Source organism: Sander lucioperca, chromosome 12 (assembly GCF_008315115.2).
Source record: "Sander lucioperca isolate FBNREF2018 chromosome 12, SLUC_FBN_1.2, whole genome shotgun sequence".
In the NCBI taxonomy this organism is placed as follows: Eukaryota; Metazoa; Chordata; class Actinopteri; order Perciformes; family Percidae; genus Sander; species Sander lucioperca.
This window is the reverse complement of record NC_050184.1, coordinates 1,820,503-1,835,164: the sequence shown is the minus strand read 5'-3', so window position 1 is coordinate 1,835,164 and position 14,662 is coordinate 1,820,503. Positions and strand designations below refer to the sequence as shown.

Below are 14,662 nucleotides of genomic sequence, written 5' to 3'. Positions count from 1 at the left end.
TTAACTATGTCACATCTAATAGGCCTAATCGTATTTCTTTATTTTACTGAATATGCTATGTTGAAAAGATTACTCCCTGTCTGTATATAGTTTTGTTTTTTTTTCTTTTTTTGTTGATCACCTTAGCTGTATTTTTTATAGTTTTGAATCTCTTAACACTTGAATATGTATGTATCATATTTTTGTACACACAGTCTTTGAAAATTCTGTATTAAAATGTATCTGATTCTAAACATTAATAAACTATAAATTATAAAAAAAAAAAAAATAAATAAAAGAAAAGATTCAGTAACTGCCTATTTCTCGTCTCAGATGTTTTTGAAACATATTTTAGTGTTCCGTTTAGCTGTAAAATGAGAAGGGTTGTGACCTGGCCGCCTTGTTGAAAACAGTCGAGACAAATCTGACAGTTTGAGCTGCAGTTCACGAGCAGTGATTGACAGTGTGTTAAGAGTCTCCTCGGCTCTGATTGGTTGTTGTCCTGATGATCTGTCTCATGTAGTACTGTCAGGACATCGGGAGCAAATATGACAAAAGGTTATTGCTGAACTTCTAAGTGGGCATGACAACAGCTGAGAGCCAATGTTGCTCTAAATTCCATGGTGCGCCTCTGGCAGGAGAACGTCATCCTGTATAGAATACAGAATAGAAGCTGGTTCAATTATATACAGCAGAGCAGGGGTCTCAACAGGGGGTCCGCGACCACTACGGGGTCATTAGAGTTCCTACAGTGGTGTATTTTGTTTTCTTTAAAAATTGAAATGTCTGAAAATATACATTACCATGAATCCAACCTATTAACCTTTATTAAAGATAAATCAGCCTATTTATGGGAAAAAAAACATTTAATTCAACATTGATGATAAGCAGTCTCCACAATGTAACAGCCTTCACTTTACCGACAGTATTAACAACAGATGAAGACACCGTGTCTTAAGAAGCTTGGTGTTCTCTCTCTCACTTTACATCCTCTTTGCTGTCTCTTTTCCCTCACACCACCACTAACTTCAGTCGGACACCGCTCACCGGCGGACCCTCGCTCTCCTCTCTTCACCACTCTGCGCCTGGCGTTGTCTCTCTCACTAATGGCTGCTTTAAGGTTCTGTGGTGAATCTGTGTTGAATCTGCCCTCTGAATAACGACTCCCCATGGATGCATTAAGCGCTACCGTGGTAACAACGTCCATGAAGATGACCAGTGAGCAATCAGTGTGTGTGTGTGTAGCGTATGGTCACGTGACTATCGGACATGTTGGGTGGTTCAGAGCATGCAGACAACAGATGTACAAAGTATATTTTGTAACTTAATCACTACTTATAATATTACACCTATCTTAAATGTCATCGTTTATAAGGGCATAGAAAATGGATTAATTCAATAAGAATTTATATTTTTCTTACGTAATTTTCTTAATTATTTTGTTTGTGTTTCTTATGCTCGTTAACTTTGTATGTTCAACTTAAAAAATACACATTTCAAAATTGTAGTATTGTTGTATTGTTTTTGTCGTTGCATTTTTGCCTTTAATCACGTGGGGTCTCATTTATAAAACTGTGCGTAGGATCCTTACTAAAAGTGTACGTACACCCAAAAGCCAAAAATGGGGTACGCCAAAAAACTTTAATAAATTCAGATTTATAAAACCGTGCGTACGCACACCTGTAAGCAATGTTCCCTTTATAAATCACAGATTACCCACAAGTGTGCGTACGTGAATCAGCCTCTTATCCCGCCCATTTTTAACCATAAACAGTCAATGCAAAGCACCTCATGAATGCTGATCAGTATGTTAATGACCCTGCCAATTGTTCTTTCGTTACGTCGCATCATGACGAGTGACGGGGGAAGAAGCAAAAAACTTCAGACGTTCAGGAATTGCGGCAAACTGACTTATTATTTCGGCTTGTTCTCGCACAGTGTAGGGAAACCTATATTAATAATACCGTCCAAAACGGCAGGCATTACGACACTCGGGGACAGCTTCGATATACCAGACCTAGATTTAACAGAACTATATATTATATCCAAACAAGCCTTAGTGATGAAGGTGAAGATTATATATAATATTTATTTTAAAAAAAGCACTTAGCTGTCTGTCATTTCCCTCTGGAAACAGCCAGTGGCCCGTAGAGGACCAATTCATGTCAAATCATGCAACATTTCTGGAAGGTTACCCGAGAGAACATAAGCGCAAGAGAGAGTGGAGCTCCGACTAGTATTATCAATTAATCGCATAATAAATAAAAATGAGCTAGATCATTTTTAAATGTAAATTATCGCGGCTGGAAAAATTTCCATTTTATTTGTTTTTGATTGTGTTTGGTTTTTATTCCAGTGCATTTTTGGTAACAGAGACTGAGAGTCCATTTCATTTATTGTTTTTGGTTGTTTTGTTCATTTATTCACAGAGCTGCGGTGCAGACTGAGCGAAACTACGTGGACTCTGCAGTTTGTTAAAGTCACAGTAATCACGGCAATGCTGGTTAAGCGTTTGCAAGTGTCGTTACACTTTTCAAAACTCCACGCAGACAGCGTATATAATGTGCGAAGCTGTCGCGGTATGGTTAACGTTAGACTTCCTCTATGACAGGCAGGCACCGCCACAGTGTTCACTATGCCCTGTTGACTGACTGACAGGCTGAGGGTGTAAGGCAAGGCAACTTTATTTCTATAGCACATTTCAGCAACGAGGCAATTCAAATTGCTTTACATAAAACATTACTACTACTACTATGACTAAATGTTCTAAGTAAATAGGATAAATAAGTTTGAAATTGTTTTTTTCTTTTTATTACAGAGGGAAAGTACCGAAAAAAGGTACCATTAGGTACCTGAACAGAAATCCTGGTACCCAACCCTACCGGTCACGTCTTCCATGAGATCACCCAGAACTCCCAGACAGCAAGCATGTTTAGTCATTCTGTTTCTCCCTGCCGTAGAACCAAGCTGGTTAAAGTTAACTTAACTGACGTTATAGAGGTCCACTAAAACAAGCCCTAAAGTTAGCTAATGTCAGCTATCATAGCTAACATTAGGCTGTGACAGACAACGTCAGAGGGAACCAGACTTACTTTCTGTTTTGGAGCTGCAGGTGAAGTCGTGACAACCGCTGCTGTAAACAGAACGTTACGGTAAAGCCAGAGGCTGACTGCGGTCAGGTCAAACTGTCAGTGTGCACCGTGCACATAGACGAGGCGCTCTGTTTTTCCTTGCTGGTCAGACTAGAACACTTGTAGGCATATACTGCCCACGTCAGCTCTGGAAAGATTGCATCCCCCGGTACCTACATTACTGTAGAGAAACGAGTAGCGTCACATTTTCAGAATTAGGGTTATTATAACAATAGCAGCTGAGAGGCAGCGAGGAGGCCTGATCCTCTACTGGATGAGCACATCTGTGCTCTGCTGCTGCAAATGTGCCCTGCCAGGTAAAACAGCCTGTGTGTATGTGTGTGTGTGTGTGTGTGTGTGTGTGTGTGTGTGTGTGTCTGTGTGTGTGCACGTGTGTGTCTGTGTGTGTGCACGTGTGTGTGTGTGTGTGTGTGTGTGTGTGTGTGTGTGTGTGTGTGTGTGTGTGTGAATGAAAGCAGCAGAGAAGGCGTATAATGGGTCAAAAAAAGCAATCCCGCAATTTTCCCCAGGGTTGTGCGGCAGGGGGGGGAGGTGTCAACGAAACGACCCATCTGTATGAGGGGCCGTCAGGGACATTATTCAGAATTACCTCTCACAAACACATGTGAAATGCTCTTACATACACTACTGAAACACTCTCACATAAACAACTGGAAGATTATTCGCTCGTACACACTACTGAAAAAGCTCTCACACATACAAGTGAAACGCTTATATATATATATACATATATATATATATATATATATATATATATATACATATATATATATAAAAACGTATATATATATATAAGCGCACTACTGATCATCTTAATGTGTATATATATATATATACACATTAAGATGATCAGTAGTGCGCGTGCGCAAAAACTGCATGCTGCCTGTTATGTTACTCCAGCCTTTAAGTTTGCTTTTTTTAACTTCTTAACTTTTAGTCTCTTTTTGTTTGTTCTTATTTTTTCACTGTAACTCTCTGAAGTCCTGCCCTCTCTAACGATGGTGTTTGAGAGAGTTTTTGTGTTTTATTTCATGTTTTAATGCTGCTTCCACCGGGACACTAGGGTGGCCATTTCCTTCACATCAAAAAGGAGGACACTTTGCATACACATGGACACGCAAACAGATATTTGTTTGGTATGATCCCGTTTTAAATTTTAATATGTTAAAATTCTCGGCATCAATAATAATAATTAATGAATATATATTATATTATATATAATAATATGTATATATAATAACAATGTGCAATAATTACTGTGAAATACCATTCCATATTCACTGTGCAATCTATTGCCCATGTGCAACTGCTGCTACTATTTGTGTTATCTGTTGTTTGTGGATTCTTACTGTTTTTTTTCTCTTGTACATAGTGTTTTTATTTTTTATTAATTATTTTCCTACTCTTACTGTTTTTATACTGCTTTTTTCTCTATACACTTTGCTGCTATAACATTGGAATTTTCCCATTGTGGGACAAATAAAGGAATATCTTATCTTTTCCACCAGAACACATAAAGGTGCATACACATACCACATAGCTAATAATAAATATACAAGATACAGCTCATGACAACGTGCCCTTCCAATTCAGATTGCATAGGTCTAATACACATCATACAGAAACTGTTCTTAATGTTTTTATCTGGATAGATAAAGGGTAAAAAAATACAGCACCTTCTGTTTCAGATGTATAGGCTTTGCCTATACATACAAGTATGAGCATTTTCAGAATTTCAGTCCTACAATCGACGTTAGTTAACGTTACGTTCTCTGTCGCTGAGAGCTTGATTGACAGCCTGGTGGTAGCAACTGTGGTGAGTGCGTGTTGTGGCGAATCAACACATGGCTCATTTGAATTTAAAAATTAGCCATGTGTTGATAGGTCACAACACGAAAATGTAACCAATGAAATTACTTATTTTGACACAGCTTTTTTGACACACATTTTTAGCCAATAAGTATTAAACTAACGAAGTAATGTGTCAAAAGGTGGACCTTTTAGTTATTTTCTCAAAAGGAGGACAAATGAGTATCAGGCTTAAGGCTGCGCTAGCAGCCGGACTGTCCAGCCTAACGCCGCCTTCACGCCTTGAAATCAGCTCCGTAATATGCAATACGCCCCCAGCGGACATCGTACTACACCGTTGAAAAGCTTCGGAAGCGACTCACAAAAATGGCAGAGAGACTAGAACGACTGATAAGTGTCTGAATGTACGATTCTCTATGACCTCTCTTATACAGATATAAATAGGAAGGCTGCTGCGTGGAGAAAAGTTGCTCAGGACGTTGACATGTCACGTCAGTTAAATGTGATATAGCGGTATAATGTCAATAGTTCGATGTCTGTTGCTAGCAAACTAATTACCATTAGCAGGTTTGTTTATCAGTACCATAGCAACGCTGGAATTGTCGGATAGGAACTGTCCGTAGCCTTTCGCAAGAGTTCAATTTTTGGAACGCATCCGGATGACCAACTGACACGATTTTTTTTCGCACCACACTCGTTCGGACCCAGTTCGGACCCATTTGCATGCAGTCTACGAATCTCCATAGGAAATGAATGACTTCCGGTTGTTTTGAAGCCGTATCGGAGCTGATTTCAACTGCCAGTGTGAAGGCGGCGTAAAGCCAGATGAATGGCCACCCTACGGGACATATATATATATAATATTTCACTATAATGTGTGAAAGGATTTCACTATAGTGTGTGAGAGGTGTTTCACTTGGTTATATGAGCGCTTTTCACTATAATGTGTGAAAGGATTTCACTAGTGTGTGAGAGGTGTTTCAGCAAAACTGGAAGAGCTTCCGTTCAACATTCACAGCGCGAGGTTGATCATCAGTCACGTTTTTCGCAACACTAATGTCTGCCTAACAGCCTGCAAGCAGCCTAACCGAGGCACCAGTGTTACTTCACACTGTACTGGTGTCAGCGGAGACCACCAGAACCTTGTCAAATGCGACAACAGTTGGGCAGCAACCGACCGTTGCAACTTCAAGCCGCGACACACTGGATACTATCACTGCATATTACTGCTGTGATTAAATACATCCTTCATCAGTATTTGAAGTTTTAAGTCAAGTACTTTAGTAAAAAAATACTGATTATACATAAAAATACTTTTATGTATGCCCCCTTTTTCGTCTTGCTTATTTCTCAGCTATGTTTCAGCATAAAGGAATGACTGTTTATTACATATCCCTTTTTAAAAATTACATTTAATTCACTCAGAAACACCAGTCCTATTTCAAGGTGGCTGCTGAACTCTGACCTTGCGATTGACACCTCAGTTGACGAATTATGACCTTTCATGCCCTGTCCACAGCCTACAATAGCGAATGAGTCTGTGTTAAAGGGAAGGGCAGATGTGTGGTTTTTCATGGTAGATTTATGGCTCAGAGAGAAATCACGTAAATAAGAGTGTTCAGGGCTTGAAGTGATAAAATTGGTTAAAATGGATATATTTGACCTAAATATGAATATTAATGGGTTAAATATAACTGATATTGATAACCACTACCCATTATTTACATACTATTGATAGGGGGTGGTGGTTAGTATTTTGTATTGTATTTCCTATAGCAGTATGACTTATATTGTACTGGCTGTTTTCATCTGGTCTGATTGTTACATTCTTATTTCAGAGTCAGGACACAGCAGCATGACCATTTCAACAAGGACGTAATACTAGAACTTAATCAATCATGGGGAGTAGTGTGCAAACAAGGTCCAAAATCATGGTTACACAAACATGGACACATCCTCAGTGCCTTTGAATTACAGAAGGACTGGGACCACCAGACTGTTTTAGAACGCATCAGGAATGGCTTTTGTGAGCACATACCAGACAATGTCAGGTAAATGCCTCTTTTTTACCTCTTACTTTGATGATTATTACAAACATTTGCTCAACATTTGTTTTAAAATCTACTTGATTCAGTCACACAGTTAATTGGAGCAAGAAGCCAAAGATTTAAGAGGCAGGCCTTTAAGCATAATTGGTGATATTTTAGTATGAAGCGTTGTTTTAATCTGCCCCTGTTTGCCCTGTTACAGTTACTGCATTAAGTGGTAAATTCAAACTCAGCACTTTCTGTATCTGTTTTCAATTAAAATCCCTCTACAGTTTCATGAAACATTTGCAGCGATGTGTTGTGGAAAACTTTGACTTGCAACATTCCCATATGGCCCTAGAAATTTGGCTACTGTCATCTTGTGGAGCATGTATGGTACTATACAATCCAGTTTTGCTAAGAAATGTATCCACAGTGACTGAATTTGGATAGTAACACTGAAAAGGAAAACCAACCATGGCCCCGGTCATCATTCGAGACCCGGCCTGTAATTGGCCAGTTTTTGTTTGCCGAAATGTGGTATTTATCAATATTGTTTTTCCTTCTATGCCATTGTTTTGCAGCTCTAAGAGAGGACTGGTACTACATTGCTGGCAAAGCTATTGCAGTGAGCTTGGTACATGGCAGTCCACCACCAAACTTCCTCTCGCAAATCCAAAACTAGAAGACATAGCTGACACAGAACTCTTGCCAGCAAAAGTCAGAAAGGTCAGTTGATAGCTTTTGAATGTTATACTGCATTATAATTAGTTTACATTAAAAGGTTCTCTTGTTGTTTTGCATTTTGAAAAGGGGTATCAGCCCACTTTTTCCATATGTTGTAGTTTGAATGCCTTATGCTTATTTATCACATTGTAGCAATGTGTGGAAAAAAAACCTGCACTGCCATGAACTGTTAGGGGACCTCTAGGCATTCTGTAGTATGCAGACCACTAGTGTCTGGGTTCGTACTAATAAGTAAATAATGACCCATAAGAAACTTCCATAACAAGCCATCTTGCTGCTTCTTGTGATGGTAGGTATCTGAAAGTACAACCCTTGAGGACCTTGAGAAGTCAAATGCACCTTTGTTTGACTACTTGGCCAATGCAGGATGTCTGAGGCCTATGCGGTCGATAAGAGACAGGGATCTGTTGGTACAAGACATTGTCATGTTTCAGGTCATCCACAGGGTTCAAGGTCCATTTCAAAGGTCAGTCAGATCAATCTCAAAAGGAGTAATAATTGTAACCATTGACCAACAAGGTGTAAGACTAGCTTCACAAAATCTATTATAAAAAACCAAGGGACAATTTGATAGTGTACAATTTAATTATGGATTGTACAATTATTCCATGTTGTTTGTACAGATTCTGTGAAGGACTGAAAACTCTTGGGGTTCTGGACAAAATACAACGACAGCTTTCAACCCCTGTTCTGCTATGAGCCGAACACACTGACTGCTGACCAGGTGGATGATCTTTTCAGCATTTGTCTCTCTCCAGAAGGGAGCAACAAGAGAGCTGCTGAGGAGATGGTCGTTACTTTCTGGAGGGACTATCTTCAAGATGCAGAAGGTAATTAATGGTTTAATGGTCATATAAACTGATGCATCTGATTTTTTAGTATCACTCTTTTTATTTTATTCTCTTGGTAGTCGTAACATTATCACAAAGCAACCTGCGAATGTTGAAAGATGAAAGACCTGTTATAAATTCATTGCTATAAGAGGCATTCAGATTTTAGACGCTTTGGTTTTGAGAAGTGAAATACGCTTACTGGACAATTTATTCAGTATCAGCTGATGCTAATTGCTTTAGAGATGATTCACATACACATTAATTGGACCAACTACCACTGATAATATTTTTTTAGAGAAGAAGAAGGGCCATCCAAACTAGAGAAGATATTGGCCTTCACAACTGGAGCATCTGTGGTGCCATCTGTCGGCTTTTCCCCAACTCCTTCAGTTCATTCACAAAGGAGATGATGGCTTCTCTACATCAATGTTGTATTGTATAGTTGATAGTCAATTGTATTTTATATAGTTTCACCACAATTCAGTTGACTCAGTTGGCCTATGTTTTAAAACATATTTACATTTATTTTTAACGGCATGTTTCATATTCTTACCAAACTTTCTTTTAACATATACTTGTTTCGACAGTTAAAATTTAAACAATTAAGCTGAACATATGCTCTGTATCCCTTTCTGTGACTCACTTTCTGTCTCTTATTTGTCTATCAATCTGTTTGCCTCTCTGATGTGTCTGTCTGTTTCTCCCTCTGCCTGTTTAAGTCTCTGTTTGTCTCTTTTCTCCTGTCTTTGAATGTTCGTTCCTTTGAACAAATGTTTATCATGTTCATTTGTTTTTCATAAAATGTTTTACAATGTTTTAACAAAACTTTAATTCACAGAATACACTGCACAAGTGAAGAAAACATTTTAACAAACCTTAACATAACTCCCATGTTATTCACTGAAGAAAGTGTAGAAGTGAAAAAAAAAAACCCATCTATTCCATGGTTCCCATCATTTTCAAGTGGGTTCACTTGTTGAATAATGTTCATTGTGGTCTCATTAAAATTACATCTATGTCTGGATTTACAACATTATTATTGGTTTGAAGTTCAGGTAATGGCCCTTCTTCATCAATGCCATAGTAGTTATCGGCATCAAAAATGCTGTTTATAACTGGATGAATTTCTGAATTATTAATGACACCTGGATGCCACAGCTGGAGAGGTGTCTGCCCCCCTTGTGTGGAGAGGCCTTGGTTGTTCCATTGATGAATTCTGTTACTGCTCTTTCAATCCTTGGTAAATAAACACAATGCAGACAAAATAAATGTAGTTCATTCAATGAATCCAGTACACCCTGTTCCTCCATGAAGTTAAAGATGTTTATAAAGTGTCTAGATACAACTCTATTGAGTTCTGCCCATAGTCTCTCAATCAATATGAGCACATTTTACTAGTATGTGGTAAAGTTTTTTTGTAGTTTATGCAAAATGTTGTGCGTGTAAGAGAGCTTTTCAGTAGTGTATATAAGAGTGTTTCACTTGTGTGTGAGAGCTTTTCAGTAGTGTATATAAGAGCGTTTCACTTGTATATGTGAGAGCTTTTCAGTAGTGTGTGCGAGCGAATAATCTTCCAGTTGTTTATGTGAGAGTGTTTCAGTAGTGTATGTAAGAGCATTTCACGTGTTTGTGAGAGGTAATTCTGAATAATGTCCCTGACGGCCCCTCGTACATCTGTGTGACGTCCTGTTGAACCCCCCCAACAAAGCACAAGTAGACTTTATATTTCACAGTTACTGTTTTCCGTCAGATCGTTTAAAGATAACTACGTTTTTCGACCGCACATGAATGCAGCTTTATTTCACAGGAGAGAGAGAGAGAAAGAAAAAAGAGGAGCGAGACATAGCGAGTGCTTTGTTGCTGCAGGAAACAGTCAGCTGTTCCACAAACTCCCGGGCAGTTCAGTGCTTGTATTTGGTGTTTTAAAACTTTCTTGTGGCAGCGATAGCAACCCCCGCCACGGCTTAAACTCACTAACCCCATTTAAAATTAATGGAAAGACCTACGTCCTGTGGACGGCTGACACAGGCTGCCTGAACACAGCCTCAAGGCTGGAGCTGACAGGGTGGCCTGTGATGTGGCTCAAAGTGTCAGGGCTGCGGGTGGGGGGGGAGTGCAACCGTCTTACTGTTTCCATAGGTTAGCTGTTTGCTGACTCGTCTTCATTCTGCTCTTCTATCTTCTGAAATAATGCTGGGCTATACTTGTCAGCTTGTAGGTATTCAAAGAGTTGAATTACTATTACAACTTACATCTTATTTTAATAGTTGTGTCCATCATTCCTATCAGTAATAACCAGTTGCGGGCCAAGTATTTTACACCTGGGTCTTCAGTACTATCCTACAGCAATTAATTAATTAATGGAATTACCAAAGAAACCCCACAACAACCGGTCACATTTACTCATACGACGACCACAAAGCGATCAAAAACACAAATATCATAACTAGGCATCAACAGGCCCCCCCACAAATTCCCGCCAAGCTGCTGGGGCTCAACACACATGCAACCACGCACACACAAAGGCACAGCAGCCACTGACACTGCTCAAACCCTTAATACCAGCAGCAACTATCTAATGCAAGCCGTAATAGCTAGTAAAATAATTTGACTAACATGCAGAAAAATCCATTTAACATACAAAAGCTGCTCATCATTTGAAGAAAAAGTGCATCATCCTGTCTTTCATTACCTTTAGATCTAAAACTCCAAACGAACTTGAACGTTACTGTTACCGTTATGTGATGCTAGCTAGTTTGGCTTCTCAGCCCCCGTATACTAACTGGTCCCAAAAATGCTGATGTAGTTGGCTAGCTGTCAAAGAATACGCCCAACAGGGCAAACTCGAAATCTGATTGGCTAAAGAATATGACAATCAACAACATTGTCTCCTATTTGCTTGAACAGCAGAGGGATTCACTCAAAATTCTGAAGGTGTCACAGTAAATTGTTAACCCGGAGACAGCACAGGGGGAAATCTGATTGGATAAAAGCTCTAATTTATGAAATGCGCTGGAAGCCGCAAAACCGAGGGAGAAAGTAGCAATGAAATTACGGTAATAGACTTGTGGGAACGGACTTTGTAAAATACATATGACATTAATAAATATATATATCCATCCATCCATCTTCGCCCGCTTATCCTTATTTATCCTTATCTTGCTGGCCCTGACGGACCACCTCTGATGGGGCCTGACTCATCAGAGTTTACAGAGCGGGCTTACTTTGACTTTGATAATCTGGATAACCAGTTGGCTTGTTGAGACATCAAGAACACTTCGATCCTCAAATTGCATCATTAACAGTATGTTTTTGTGTATTTCGTGTTTGTATCTATGTGTGGTTGTACTGCTGTCTGTCTTGGCCAGGACACTTGAAAAAGAGATTTTTAATTGCCAGTTCCATATCCTCCTGCATATTTGTAAAGCGATGTTTGTTGGTGGCAGAAGAGCCACAACATCTGGCATATATTTTATTTCAAGAGTCTGTATCAGCTTGTTCCAACTCTTCATTGAAGTGATACACTAAATGGCCAAATGTGTGTGGACACCCCTAACATGGCAGCCATGGGTGGGAGCTGAACATCTTTCCCCCAGGTCTTGAACCTGCTGCAGGGATTTGCTCCCATTCGGACACCAGAGCATCAGTGAGCTCCCTCACTGATGTTGGCTCATCTGGCTTCACTTTGAACTAGTGTTGTCTAAAAACACCCATGTATACTGGAGGAATCTTACTTCACGTCACTGGAACTAGACCCAGCTCCAAGGTGCCACATGTGTCCACATATCTGTGGCCAGAGACGGAGGTGTAAGATGCTTCCAGAGAACAGGCTTCTGGCAGGGAATGGAGATCAAGTTTGAGGACGACAGGACGTTACGAAAGTTAACAAGCGTATATGAGCACATTTAACTGCGTCAATGACACTCATTGGCTGTGAAAGATTGAGAAAACTTTCCAGCCCTGGAGCAATTGGTAATCACTGCAGCAGCCTGTCCTCTGATGATGGCTTCCAGCCTGAGAAAGAAGCCTAAAATAATCACATTACCCGCCACACTCCCATCTTACTAAGTCTTTATAGGTCTGAAATACAGTCTTAAAGATATTTTATTTTTACGCAGATTTGTATTTTGATTATGTTTTATTTTCTGTCAAATGATAAAGTGCCATTGATAGTTTGAAAACAAGGTAAATGAATGAAGTTCAGTTCTATATGAAACCAGCACTACCAGCAGTAGTAGTTTGTCTCATTTTATATTACAGTATTATTCAACTGTGAGTCATGTGCATGTTCACTGATGCAGAGCAGACTCATGTGTATGTATTACGTATGACATACATGTTGAACATCTAAAAATAACCATGTCCTGTTTCTTATCCTGCTCAAGTTCTCATGTCCTGCAGGGAATTACTAGTTAGCTAGCCGTTTCTTAAGGCAGCTACACACCGGGCCGATAATCGGCCGTTGGACAGTCTGGCGAGGTCAGTGACTCAAGTCTGTTCGGTGTGTTCCATGCCGTCATCCGTTGGAGGAGCTGTCGGCCTTCATTTTTGCCAACCTGACACGCTCAGTCAGAGACAGGGCAGTCAGGACTCACTGGGAAATGGCAAGTGAGATGAACGTGACTAAGCCTCTCAAAAACTGACGAAAATCTTTTAAACTGACCTTTGTTGATCTGAAATGAAGACAGATTCAGCAACTGCATGGCCTATTTCTCACTTAAAATGTTTTCAGAAACACATTTCGGTGAACTATTTTAGTACAATATGAGATCGTATTCTGAATGAGTCACCATTAATGGCCGGTTGAAAAATCCAAAATCCGGAAGCAGCAGCCAGACCCACGTGACGCGTTCGTCCAATCAGCTGCCGGTTTTCATTTTTTGGGCGACAATACAGATTAGCGCTGCCTGCTGTTACGGAGACGTATTACGTCTCGTCGCTTTGGTGCGTTTCGAGGCAATTTTTTGACCAACTCGGGGAGACTGATCAGTCCAACTGCCTTTTCTGCCAACTATCGGCCGGTTGGTCTGTAACGGCCTTTATACGTCTACGTTTCTTCAATTTGTTGAACATTAAATCAGTTCCCTACATCACAAGGTCTTAATAGAGTCCTCCAGCAATGTAGTCTGAGTTGTATGTTTATTTGTAAATGTACTATGTCTATTACTGTGTAAGTACCTTAAGACCAATGAAAAAAACAGAGCCAAATCCATTATGTATATGTACACATACTTGGCCAAAAAAAGCTGATTTTTATTCCCCATGAACTGAGCTTCATGCGTAATTGTTACTGGTAATGCAGTGTTTGAATTCACTTTCAGTGGTTTAAAATATGTTTTTAATTTGAGATTGAGATTCTTCAGTCGTGTGTGCCTTCTCAATGGAGAATCAGCCAACAGCTGCAGTGTGCACTGAGAGGAGCAGCAGTCTGCACACCGTCGCTCAGGCAACCACTCGGTGCTACTTTGATGAATTACAAATGGGATTGGTAATATGCTGTACACCACTGAGGCACAAGTCCAACTGCATTGGTGAAGGCTCTAAAGTGGCTCCTGATCTCCAGACACTGAGGGCCCCTGTGTCCAAAAATGAATTCCTTTACTGTAACAGTCCAGTTAATGTTATGCACATATGGTGAATCTCCTCATGTGTTCATCAATTAGAGACACACACACACACACACACACACACACACACACACACACACACACACACACACACACACACACACACGCGCGCACACACACACACACACACACACAGACAGACACATACACACAGACAGACAGACAGACAGACAGACACAGACAGACACTGGAGCAGCGCCATCATTTCTGGGACATGCTAACATGCTAGAAGCTAATCTGAATCTGTGTTTCAGTAAATGAACATATTGCGCATTCCTGAGCCACAGGTGTTTGACTGCAAGACTTCACTAAATTCTGCTGTGACTTAGACATGGGAAATCATCAGTCAGCTGATATAAAAAGTATGTCAGTTCTGCTGGCCCTCACACGCACATGTCACATCCATTCTCCTGTTCAGTCATCTTATGTCACCGTCCCAGCACTGTATCTAACCTTTATCCTTACAATGAGTCCAAGTGTTTTACTGT

General features: G+C 40.0%; 1 protein-coding gene across 5 annotated transcripts in view; it reads right to left on the bottom strand.

The window, feature by feature from the left end:
* LOC116050878 (ephrin type-B receptor 2-like) overlaps positions 1-14,662 on the bottom strand; it is a 71,709-nt gene that overhangs the window by 55,999 nt on the left and 1,048 nt on the right. The gene's annotated exons all lie outside the window — the stretch shown is intronic.